Source organism: Phocoena sinus, chromosome 1 (assembly GCF_008692025.1).
Source record: "Phocoena sinus isolate mPhoSin1 chromosome 1, mPhoSin1.pri, whole genome shotgun sequence".
Lineage (NCBI taxonomy): Eukaryota > Metazoa > Chordata > Mammalia > Artiodactyla > Phocoenidae > Phocoena > Phocoena sinus.
The window spans coordinates 147,430,615-147,444,483 of NC_045763.1; the positions used below are offsets into that span (position 1 = coordinate 147,430,615).

At 38.7% G+C, this 13,869-nt stretch overlaps 1 protein-coding gene across 11 annotated transcripts in view; it reads right to left on the reverse strand.

Annotated features, from left to right (window-relative positions):
- Positions 1 to 13,869, reverse strand: part of HHAT (hedgehog acyltransferase) — a 361,867-nt gene that overhangs the window by 255,869 nt on the left and 92,129 nt on the right. The gene's annotated exons all lie outside the window — the stretch shown is intronic.

Here is a 13,869-nt window from a genome sequence, read left to right on the forward strand (position 1 = left end):
CCATATCTTGGCTACTGTAAATAGTGCTGCTATGAACACTGGGGTGCATGTATCTTTTCGAATTAGCGTTTTCATTTTCTTCAGATATATGCCCAGGAGTGGAATTGCTGGAGCATACAGTAGTTCTAGCTCTAGTTTTTTAGGAACCTCCATACTGTTTTCATAGTGACTGCACCAATTTACATTCCCACCAACAGTGTACGAGGGTTCCCTTTTCTCCACACCCTCTCCAGCATTTGTTATTCGTAGACTTTTTAGTGATAGCCATTCTGACTGGTGTGAGGTAACAATGTCTCACTGTGATTTTGATTTGCATTTTTCCGATGATTAACTATTTTGAGCATCTCTTCATGTGCTGTTGGCTATCTGTATATCTTCTTTGGAAAAATGTCTATTCAGGCCTTCCGCTCACTTTTTAAACAAGTTTTTTATGTACTGAGTTGTACAAACTGTTTATAAACTTTGGACATCAACCCCTTATCAGTCATATCATTTGCAAATATTTTATTCCATTCAATAGATTGTCTATTTTTGTTGTTGTTGTTGTTGCTGTTGTTTTGCGGTACGCTGGCCTCTCCCGTTGCGAAGCACAGGCTCTGGACACGCAGGCTCAGCGGCCATGGCTCACGGGCCCAGCCGCTCCGTGGCACGTGGGATCCTCACAGACCGGGGCACGAACCCACGTCCCCTGCATCAGCAGGCGGACTCTCAACCACTGAGCCACCAGGGAAGCCCTGTCTATTTGTTTTGTTGATAGTTTCCTTTGCTGTGCAAAAGCTTTTAATTAGGTCCCAATTGTTTATTTTTGCTTTGGTTTCTTTTGTCTCACCCTTAAGATCCAAAAAAATATTGCTACAATTTACATCAAAGATTGTTCCACCCATGTTCTCTTCTAGGAGTTTTATGATTTCTGGTCTTACAGTTAGGTCTTTAATCCACTTTGAGTTTATTTTTGTATATGGTATGTATAAAAAGCTATAATAGACTTCTGTATTTAATCTGTATCCTGCAACTTCACTGAACTCATTTATTAATTCTAATAGTTTTGTGGTGGGTTTTCTACATGTAGCATCATGTCATCTGCAAACAGTGACAGTTTTACTTCTTCCCTTCCAACTTGGATGCCTCTCATTTCTTTTTCTTGCCTGATTGTTGTGGCTAGGACTTCCAATACTATGTTAAATAGAAGTGGCGAGAGTGTGCATCCTTGCTTTTTCCTGATTTTAGAGGAAAAGCTTTTAACTTTTCACTATTCAGTATGATGTTAGCAGCAGGTTAGTCATAAATGGTCTTTATTATGTTGAGATATTTATGTCCCCTCTATAACACTTTGATGAGTGTTTTCATCATGAATGGGTGTTGAATTTCGTCAAATGCTTTTTCTGCATCTTTTGAGATGATCATGTAATTTTTATCCTTCCTTTTGATAATGTGGTGTATCACATTGATTGATTTGCATATGTTGAACCATCCTTCCATTCCTGGAATAAATTCCACTTGATCATGGTGTATGATCCTTTTTATATATTGTTGGATTCAGTTTACTAATATGTTGTTGAGGATTTTTGCATCTCTGTTCATCAAAGATATTAGCCTGTAATTTTCCTGTTTTGAATTGTCCTTGTCTGGTTTTTGTATCAGGGTAATGGTGGGATCACCAAATGTATTTGGGAGTGGCCCCCACCCCTTCATTTTTTTTGGAATAGTTTGAGAAAGATAGGTACTAAGTTCTTTATATGTTTGGTAGAATTCCACTGTGAAGCTGTCCGGTCCTGGACTTTAGTTTGCTGGGAGTTTTTTTATTACTAGTTTATTTTATTATTATTATTTTATTATTTATTTTATTACTAGTTTATTACTAGATTCAGTTTAATTACTAGTCATCAGTCTGTTCAGATTGTCTATTTCTTCCTGATTCAGTTGCAGAAGGTCTATGTGTCTAGAAAGTTGTCCATCTCGTCTAGGTTGCCCAATTTGTTGCCAAATAATGGTTCATAGTATTCTTTTACAATTTTTTGTGGTACAGTTGTTATTTCTCCTTTCATTTTATTTTTTAAATTTTGTTCTTCTCTCTTTTCTTCTTGATAAGCCTGACAAAAGGTTTATCAATTTTTATTTATCTTTTAAAAAAACCAGCTCTTGGTTTCCGCGATCTTTTCTAACAGTTTTCGGTCTCTATTTTATTTATTTCTTTTCTGTCTTTAATTTTTCCTCTTTCCTGCTGACTTTGGGCTTTTTTCATTATTCTTTTTCTAATTTGTTAGATGGTAGGTTAGGGTACTTGAGATTTTTCTTACTTCTTGAGGTAGGCCTGTATCTCTGTACACATCCCTCTTAAAATTACTTTTGCTGCATTCCATAGGTTTTGGAAAGATGTGTTTCCATTTTCATTTGTCTTGAGGTATTTTCTGATTTCCTCTTTGCTTTCTTCACTGACCCATTAGTTTTTTAGTTTCATGTGTTTGTGTTTTTCCCATTTTTCTTCCTATAACTGATTTCAATTACAGTTTCATACCATTGTGGTCAGAAAAAAATGCCTGATATAATTTTTATCCTTTTAAATTTGTTGAGACATGTTTTGTGACCTAGAATGTGGTCTATCTTAGAGAATGTTCCATGTAAAGAATGTGTTTCTTCTGTTTGGGGATGGAATGTCCTGTAGATATCTATTAAGTCCAACTGATCTAATATGTCATTTAAGGCCAATGTTTCCTTACTGATTTTCTTTCTGGGTGATCTGTCCATAGATGTCAGTGGGGTGTTAAAGTCCCCTGCTATCAATGATTATTGTAAATTTCTCCCTTTATGTCTGTTAATATTTGCTTTATATGTTTAGATGCTCCTTATTGAGTACATATATGATAAGGAGTGTTATATACTCTTCTTATATTGATACCTTTATCATTATAGAATTCCCTTCTTTGTCTTTTGTTATAAACTTTGTTTTACATCTATGTTGTCTGATATGAGCATTGCTACCCCCACTTTCTTGTCATTTCTTTTTGCATGAAATATCTTTTTCCATCCCCTTGCTTTTATCTGTGTGTGTCTTTAGATCTGAAGTGAGTCTCTTGTAAGTAGCATATAAATGGGTCTTGTTTTTTTATCCAATCAGCCACCATATATCTTTTGATTAGAAACTGACATTTAAAGTGATTACTGATAGGTATGTACTTATTGCCATTTTGTTACCCATTTTCTGGTTGTTTTTGTAGGCCTTCTCTGTTCTTCTTTTAGTTTCTTTCCTTGTGATTTGATGATTTTCTTTTATGGTATGCTTGTGTTCCTTTCTCTAGTTTTTGTTATCTATTGTAGGTTTTTGATTTATGGTTACCATGGTGTTCATAAATGTTGACCTATAACTGTATCTACTTGTTTTAAACTGGTAGTCATTTAATTTCAAATACATTCTAAAAGATCTACATTTTTTACTCCCCTCCCCCATTTTGTGTTTTTGATGTCATATTTTACATATTCATGTTTATCCCTTTACTATTTATTGTGGTTGTAGCTGATTTTAAAATTTTTTGTCTTTTAATCTTTGTACTAGCTTATTTAAGTAGTTGATCCTCAGCCCTTAACATATATTTGCCTTTACTATAGAGTGGGATTTTCCCCTCATCTACTGATCCTTGCTATAGCCTTTTCTTTTCCATTTAGATAAGATGCTTTAACATTTCTTTTAGGGTAGGTTTAGTATTGATGAACTTTTAGTTTTTGCTTTATCTGAGAAGTTCTTTATCTCTCCTTCCATTCTAAATGATAATCTTGCTGGGTAGATTATCCTATGTTGCAGGGTTTTTCCTTTCAGCGTTTTAAACATATCATGCCACTCCCTTCTAGCCTGCAAAGTTTCTGCAGAAAAATCAGCTGACAACATTATGGGGGTTCCCCTGTATATGACTCTTTGTTCTTCTCTTGCTGCCTTTAGAATTCCCTCTTTAACTTTTGCCATTGGTGCACTTGATGTTGTTCAAGAGGTCCCTCAAACCGTTATCACTTTTTTTAATTTGTTTTTCTTTTTGCTGTTCTGATTGGGTGACTTCCATTATTCTATCTACCAGATCACTTGTGCGTTCTTCTGTATCACCTGGTCTGCTATTAATTCCTTCTAATATGTTTTTTCATTTCAGTTATTGTATTCTTCAGTTCTGACTGGTTCTTTTTTATATTTTCTAGTTCCTTGTTAAAATTCTCACTGTGTTCGTCTATTCTTTTCCCTGTATCAGTTAACATTCTTTTTATTAATGCTTTGAATTCTTTACAGGGTAAATTATTTATTTTTGTTTCATTAGTTGTTTTCTCAGGGGTTTTCTCTTGTTTTTACAATTGAAACAAATTCTTCTGTCTTCTCATTTTGCTTAACTTTCTCTGTCTGTATGAAATTAGGTGAAATAGTTACCTATTCCAGTCTTGAAGGTGTGCTCTTGTGTGGGAGTCTCCCTATACAGGCTGCGTGTGCCCAGTGCCTGAATCTGACAGTGGGAGAGCTGGATCTGATGTGAGCAGGAGTCATGTCTTTCCCCAGGGTGTGCTGACAGCTATCACCTTGGTAGGAGATGGGGCTGGAGATGGAGCAGATAGGGACAGAGCCAGGTGTGAGCTGGGGCTTCTCCTCTGCTCAGTGGCCACCACCACCCTACAAGGGGCAGGGGTGGGCCCCAAGCTGCTGGAGCAGAAGCTCTGAGGGTTGGGCCCAAGATGGTTCCATTCCCTTTAAGTGTGTGCTCTCCCCACTCCTAGCACTGGCACCCCTGCCCCAGAGCAGAGCAGTGCTGGAGCAAGAGGGCCTGGAGCAGGGGCTGGAGCAGGCGCTCAGCATGGGTCAGGGCTCAGGCTGTGGCAGCCCTGGCCCTAGAGTCCAAGACCACTTCTGATGCGCTGCCTCCATAAGGACCAGTACAGCTGTCCCCACCCTGTTCAGATGTCATTCCGGGTCCAAGCAGGCTCTATCCCTCACAACTGAGTACTCCGCTCAGCTGCAACAGCCCTTACCCTAGTGTGGAGCTGTATCACGAAGCAAGTGGGGCCAGAGTGGACACTCAGGGCAGGCTGGGGTGCATGCGAGGGTGGTCACAGAAAACCAGCCAGAGTCCCATGCAGTTTCAATCTACTTTCTCCACCTTGTTCCCAGGAGTAAGCAAGTGTGTGCATGCTCTTCCTGAGAGGAGTCTAGGTTTCTTACAGTCCTCCTGTTAGTCCCACTGGCTTTCTAACCAGCTAAGGAGACTTGTCTTCCTGGTGTTGGACCCCAGTACTGCGACATCCAACATGTGGCTCAAACCTCTCACTTCCAAGGGAGGACCTCCACCTCTGTAATCCCCTCCTCTTCTGAGTCCCCTCCCAGGGGCACAGGTCCCAAACCTAATCGCTTCTATTCCCTTCCTACCCCACTCCACGTGGATCTTTCTTACAGCCTTGGTTGTGCAAGAGTCTTTCCGCCAGTCTCCAGTTAGTTTTCAGTGAGAATTGCTCTGCATGTAGATGTATTTTGGATGTCTTCATGGGGGGAGGTGAGCTCTGTGTCCTCCTACTCCACCATCCTCATTTGAATCTGCACTCACCACTTTTTGGATGCGTTCCCTTTGGCACCTTATGCAGAATGTTGAATTGATCACTGGTTTGAATGTCTGATCACTCACATTCACTAGGCAGAATTTCTATAAGATTTATTTTGTTCACCTGAACGTGTATGTGAGTACTCATTAAGCACCTGTGCAGTGCACTCTTCTTTAGTGAGCAGTGAGGGGGACAGACACCAAAGGTAGTGGCACAGTTCCTTCTCCAAAGCAGCTTTCACCCTACTTAGTGGTGCTCAGAGGGAGTCATCTCTGGGCAGAGGAGAATGTTACTCAGTCCTGAGATCCTTGGAGGTGAAAACCCAGTTGTATATCTTCTCGCATGTGAGACAAAAGAGGCACCTTTTACTCTGTCTGCACTGCTGCTTCACACTCAACTGCAACTTTAGAGTGGGAAGAAAAGGCCACCACAGAAGAAGGCAGAACCCTTTCATCAAGAGAATAAAAGCCTAACAGAATTAAAAAAATAAAAGTATTTCTTTGCTATGTCAGAAGGAAATCATAAATTGCAGACCAGGGCCCAAGGGCCTTTGTAAGCCTTACACTCCCTGATGTTTATTTTCTTTATCTCTCTGAACATCCCAAGAGGGATTAGCCCCCAAACCCTGAAGCGGGGAAATCCTGTGCATAAAGAAAGGGGATGCTTGTCAGGCTCTACTCCAATCCCACGGCAGCCAGGAGAAAGGGAAACCCCGAGGAGAGACACAGGGGTGGCAGGTCTGCCACAAGAAAGTGAGAAGCAGGCCAGGCCATCTGAGCTTCCTTGACAGGGAGACAGAACACAACAGGCATTATCATTTAACACCATTAAAGCAGCATATTAGCTTCTGCCTCTATTTTCTGATTATTCTACTACCCTGGTTTATTCTCCTTAACAATGACCAAGTCAACAACAAAAAAAGTCAAACATGGCCAAAGTCAACAATGACTTTCAGAATGAAACACTCTCTTCAGTCCCCTCTTCCTTGGCCTCTCTTCAACCTCTGATAAATTGAGCCTCCCTTTCTTATCGAAACCTTCGCAAAACCATCTGCTTCCCCCTTCATTTGTTAATATTCCTTCTCACTTGTTGCTGGCTCTTCCTTTTCTGCCTGCCTCTGAAATGTTGGCATTCCTTCAAGTTCTATAGTTGGCCCTCCTTTATTCTCACTCCACACATTTTTCTAGGAAATCCCTTTACTCTCATGGACTCAACTACCACATATACGTGATGGCTTTCAAATGTCTGTCTGCATCCCCAATCCCTCTCCTGAGCTCCAGTGTCATCTAACTGTAGCAGAGATGTCTCCACCTGGATGTTCAGTTTTAAGCATAACTTGTCAAAAACTGGACTCTTTATTCTTCCCTAAAACCTGCTCCCAGTCCTCCTATATTCCCTGCTCTTGGTGAATGGAAGTGTCAATCATCACCTAAACTCTAAATCAGAAGATTCTCTAGATCTTCCCTCTCTCATCTTCCCTGTCTCATTGGTGAGCAGAGCCTATTGACTGTACCTCCATCCCTCTCATCACTCCCTTCTTCTCCAACCTCCCTGCTTCACTCAAGTCTTCATCACCTTGCTCCTGACTGAGTCTAATTCCATCATGTAAAGCACTGTCTGGCTCTTTAATATTTGTTGAATAAAGACATGGACCTTTTTCTATTCAGATTTTCCTATTTCTAGTTTTAATCCACTCTGATTCATATCCTACATTGCAAGCAGAATATTTCTAAACCCCAAATCTAATACTGTTTCTTCTCCCCTTAAATACTTTGTGGTTTTCACTCTTTGGGTATTTAAATTACTTAAACTATATAAATACGTCCATGGGTCCCTATCACCTAAAAGGTAGAACAAATCCTCCTTAGCATGCTCCAGAAGCTCTTCCTAATAAAAACCCTTCATGTCTTTCTGGCAGAATCTCTCACTATACCTTAGACTCCGCATCCAGCTCTCCTTATAACTCACAGTTCTCTGAGTACAGCAGAGTAACCCATACCAAGCAGGACCTTTATTTAAGCTGCAGTCCAACCCCTCCCCCTCAGCCCTGTCCATATGTTCTTCTTAACAAGGACTGTCCTCCTTGTTAAGACAAACTACTTTACCAGAGCCTAATCTACTGGGATTTTATCAGAGCTTTACCAACTTGGGGGAAGGAAAATTCCCAACTCTAGTCTGCTATATAGCCTTCCACATGAATGGAAAAAATACCCAACTCCAGTACCCCCTAGTCATCCTATACTACCAAAGAGGATAGGGGGGAAAAAATCTGAGACTCATTTGTGAAGTTCACACCACAGGGGCATAGACTCACTGAAAGTCTGAGACCTAATCACAGAACTAAAGAACACTTCCCCTCTCCCAACGCCTTATATACTAAAGTTCTTTTTACTCAGCACATCATGTCCACCTTCCCCAAAATCATTACAAAGCATGCTAAAAGGCAAAAAAACAAAACAAAACAAAACAAAAACACAGACAAAGCAGCAGAACCAGACCTAGATATGGCAGGGATGTAGGAATTATTGAATTGGGGATTTAAAACAACTATGATTAATATATGAAGAGCTTTAACGGAAAAGGTAGACAACATGCAGGAATAGATGGATAATGTAAGCAGAGAGATGGAAACGCTAAGAATCAAAGAAATGCTAGAGCTCAAAAACACTGAATAGAGATGAAGAAAGCCTTTGAAGAGCTTATCAGTAGACTGCATACAGCTGAGGGAAAAACCTCTGAGCTTGAGGATTTGTCAATAAAAACATCTAAACATGAAAAGCAAACAGAAAAAAGACTGAAGGAAAAAGAACACAGAACGGAGTACCCAAGAACTGTGTGACAATTAGAAAAGGTGTAACATAAATGTAATGGGAATACCAGAAGGAGAAGAACAGAAGCAATATTTGAAGCAATAATGACTAAGAATTTCCCCAAATTAACATGAGACACCAAACCAAAGATCCAGGAGCTCAGGGAACACTAAGCAGGACAAATGCCCCCAAAACTGCACCTATGCGTATCATATTCAAACTTCAGAAAACCAAAGGCGAAGAAAAAACACTGAAAGAAGCAAGGTGGTGGAGGTGGGAAACATCTAACCTGTAGAGGAACAAAGACAAGAATTACCTGCCGCTTCTCCTAGAAACATGCAAGCAAAGAGAGTAGAAGAAAACATTTAAAGTACTGACAGGAGAAAAAACAACCACCTAGAACGCTGTGGTCCTGTGAAAGTATCCTTCAAAAGTGAATGAGAAATAAAGCCTTCCTCAGACAAACAAAAATGGTGGAATTTGTTTCCAGTAGACTTGACTTGCAGGAAATGTTAAAAGAAATTCTTCAGAGAGAAGGAAAATGATATAGGTTAGAAACTTGGATCTATATAAAGAAGGGAAGAGCTAATAAATGAAGGTAAAATAAAACCTTTGCTAATTCTTTTCTATTCTTGATCTAACAAATAACAGTTTATTCAAAATCATAAAAGCAACAATGTATTTACCACTACAGTTTATATGTAAGTAAAATGAACGATAGTAATTACACGAACGACAGGAGGGAGGAATTAGAAATATTTTATTATAAGGAACAATCAGGAATATTTTTAGGTACTTGCAGTACCTGTTAAGTGATATTTTGTTATCTGAAAATAGATTCGGAGTAGTTGTAAATGTATACTGCAAATTTTATGGCAACTACTAAGAAAGTTGTTAAAAAAAGAGGTATACTTGATATGCTAAGAAAATAAAGAAAATGGAATGATATAAAATGTTTAATTAAAAACAAAAAAGGCAAACAAAGAATGAAACATAAAAATAGGAACAAAAATCAAGGGCGATGAATAGAAAAGAGTAACGAACATGATAGATAATAATCCAATCATATCAATAATCACTTTAAACATCAATGGTCTAAATATATCCATTAAAAGATAGAGATTATCAGAGTGGATCAAAAAATAGGACCTGGGCTTCCCTGGTGGCGCAGTGGTTGAGAGTCCGCCTGCCGTTGCAGGGGACACGGGTTCGTGCCCCGGTCCGGGAAGATCCCACATGCCACGGAGTGGCTAGGCCCGTGAGCCATGGCCCCTGAGCCTGCGCGTCCGGAGCCTGTTGCTCCGCAACGGGAGAGGCCACAACAGTGAGAGGCCCGCGTACCGCAAAAAAAAAAAAAAAAAAAAAAAAAATAGGACCCAACCATATATTGCCTAAAAGAAACCCACTTTAAATATAAAGATACAGTTAAGTTAAAAGTAAAGGCATAGAGAAAGATATACCATACTAAGACTAATCAAAGCTGGAGTAGATATATTTCAGACACATCAGACCTCCAAGCAAGGAAAATTATCAGAGATAAAAAGGGGCATTACATAATGATAAAGGGGTCACTTCTCTAAAAAGACATAATAATATATAATACGTATGTGCATAACAACAGAGGGTCAAAATATGTGAGGCAAAAACTGATAGAAAAGCAAGGAGAAACAGATGAATCCAACTATTGTAATTAGAGATTTCACCACCCCTCTAACAGAAATGGACAGATTTATCAGGCAGAAAATCAGTAAGGACATGATTGAACTCAACAACACCATCGGTCAAGTGGATATAATTGACATCTATAGGCTATTTTATCCAACAACAGAACACACAGTCTTCTCAAGCTCACATGGAACGTTCTCCAACACAGACCACATTCTGGACCATATAACACACCTAAATAAATTTAAGAGAACAGAAATCATACAATGTCTGCTCTCAGATAATAATGGATAATAATCGAATTAAATTAGAAATCAACAATATATAGCTAGGAAATCTCAAAATACTTGGAGATTAAACAGGAAAAAAGGCAAGGATGTCCCCTCTCACCACTCCTTTTCAATATCATACTGGAAGTCTTAGCTAATTCAATAAAAGAAGAAAATGAAACAAAACACATATACTTTGGGAAGGAAAAAATTACTTTTCCTTGCAGATGACATGATTGTCTATGTAGAAAATCCCAAAGAAACAACAACAAAAAAAAAAATCTCCTGGAATAAGAAATTGTAGCAAGGTTGTACAAAATAAGGTTAATATAGTAAAGTCAATCACTTTTCTATTTACCAGCAATAAACAAGTGGAATTTGAAACTAAAAACAATACCATTTACATTAGTACCCCCCCAAAAAAATTCAGGTATAAATATAAATATAACAAAATATGTGCAAGTTATATATGAGGAAAACTAAAAAAGTCTGATGAAAGAAATCAGAGAAGAACTAAATAAATGGAAAGACAGCCATGTTCATGGATAGAAAGACTCAAGATAACAAGATATCAATTCTTCCATACTCCATCTATAGATTCAATGCAATCCAAATCAAAATCCTAGCAAGTCATTTAGTGGATATCGACAAACTGATCCTAAAGTTTATATGGAGAGGCAAAAAGACCCAGAATAACCAGTACAACATTGGAGAAGAAGAAGAAAGTCAAAGGCCTGCCACTATCTGACTTCAAGACTTACTTTAAAGCTACATTAATCAAGACAGTGTGAAACTGGTGAAAGAATAAACAAAAAGATCAATGGCACAAAACAGAGAGCCAAGAAATAGACTCATAAATAAAGTCGACCAATCTCTGACAAAGGAGCAAAGGCAACATAATGGAGCAACGACAGTCTTTTTAACAAATGGTGCTGGAAGAAATTCATGTCTAATTTCTTACACCCTTCACAAAAATTAACTCGAAATAGATCATAGACCTAAACATAAAACACACAACTCTAAAACTCTTAGAAGATGACACAGGAGAAAACCTAGGTGACCTTGGGGATGGTGGATTTTTTAGATACAACACCAAATGCACGATCCATGAAAGAAATAATTGATAAGCTGGATTTCATTAAAATTAAAAACTTTTGCTCTGTTAAAGGCACTGTCAAGAGAAAGAGAAGATAAGCCACAGACTGGGAGAAAATATTTGCGAAAGACACACCTGATAAAGGACTGTTATACTGGCAAGTATGTGCAGTAGCAGGCACTCATAACTTTCAGGTAAGGAAAAAAAAAAAAAAGCCAGCTTGAAAAATGTCAGTTTGAGAGTTTCTTACGAAAATAAACATTTTCTTACCATATATTCACTCCAAAGGAGTTGAAAACTTATGGCCACATAAAACTCTGCACGTGCATATCTATAGCAAATTTATTCATAATTGCAAAACTTAGAATCAACTGAGATGTACTTCAGTAGACAAACAGATAAATGAACTGTGGAACATCCAGACAATGTAATATTATTCAGCACTAAAAACGAATGATCTATCAAACCATAAAAAGACATGGAGGAACCTTAGATGCATATCACTAAGTGAAAGACGTCAATCTGAAAAAACTACATACCGTATGATTCCAACTATACAACAACATTCTGGAAAATGTAAAACTATGGAGATGGTAAAAAGATCAGTGGTTGCCAGGGATTAAAGGGGAGAGAGGGATGAATAGAGCACAGAGAATTTTTAGGGCTGTGAAACTACTCTGTCTCATATTATAGGAGTGGATACACGTCATTACACATCCGTCAAAACCCACAGACTGTACAACACTGAGTAAATCCTAATATAAAGATGGACTTCGGGTGATAATGACGTGTCACTGTAGGTTTATCAATTGTAACAAATGTACCACACTGGTGGGAACGTTGATACTGGTGGAGGCTGTGCACGTGTGGGGCAGGGGATATATGGGAAATCTCTGTACTTTGCTCTCAGTTTTGCTATAAATCCAAAATCGCTCTAAAAATAAAGTCTATTTAAAAAAAAAGATTTTATAAAAAGGGAATGATAAACCCAAAAGTCAGGTTATCTTTGTGGAGGGAGTGAAAGGAGGTGATGGAGTTATTATGGGTGCAAACAAAGGGCTTGTAGGATTCTGGTTAGCTCTTAAGCTGAGTGGTTGGTACCCAAATGGACCCCTAATGACTTTTCTTTGTCACTGGATTTACCACCCTTAGTGCTGACCTTAGGAGTAATAGCTGTCTGAGATAACTTTTCCTTTTCGTTTAAACCCCATTTTCAGTTTTGCTTTCCAGTTTTCATAGTTACAATCACCCAAACGGATACAATCTCCTAATTTGGATGTAGTACAACCGGGCTATGATTTAGCATAAGCCATCACTTAATCCTATTTTGTTTGCCTAAGTGTATCATTAAAGCCTTAGATTATTAGTTACCCCCAAGTATGAAAAAAGATTTTGTCTGGGAAGAACAGACTGTCATTAAAACAACTCAGCATTTTTCCAGTCCTAAGAGGCATCTTCCTTGAAAACATTCTGATTAAGCATGTGTGATAACAAGGGCAATCAAGATCTTTTTTTTTTAAATCTATAAATCACCAAACAGATAAGGAGTCAGGCTATTACTCTTGCCCTCGGCAGGGAGCTTAATCTGGCCGGAAGATCACTCATTTCCCATTGGAGCCACAGGCTGGAGGTCAGACCACGGGGCTGAATTTCAGTTCTTGAAAGGAGTGCAAAGAAATGAAAAGATTTCGTTCAGAAAGGAGCATGTTCTCTGATGTTTCGGCCAAAGAAATAAAGAATGATAGCGTCTCCACAGAAAAGTCTTATACTGGAGACCGTGTCCTGCTAAGGAAATAAGACCTCCAGCCCACCTACCTGCAGACAGAAAGAAATGGGCAAACAAGAAAAAGGGGCCAACAGAGGGGCCTACATAAGAACACACCATTAATTCTATCTATCAGACATTTTACGAGGTAAGCTCTTCACCTTCATGGTTTCACTTAATCCTCCAAACAACCCTACAAAGGTGAGTCTGCTCGTTTGACAGGTGAACGTGCAGACAGAGGTAGCAAGCTGCCAAAGGTTGCCCACTAGCGACTGGTGGAGCCGAGGTTCAAGCCTATGTCTGGCTGTGAATGGATAAAGAAGATGTAGTACATATAGACAACGGAATATTACTCAGCCATAAAAAAGAATGAAAGAATGCCATTCGCACCAACATGGATGGACCTAGATTTTATCATACTACACGAAGTAAGCCAAACAGAGAAAGACAAATATCATATGCTATCACTTATATGTGGAATCTAAAAAAATGATACAAATGAACTTATTTACAAGACAGAAATAGACCCATAGACATAGAAAACAACTTATGGGTACCAGAGGGGAAAGCTGGGGGTGGGGGGAGGGATAAATTAGTAGTTTGGGATTAACAGATACACACTACTATATATAAAACAGATAACCAACAAGGTCCTACTGTATAGCACACGGAACTATACTCAGTATTTTGTAATAACCTATAAGG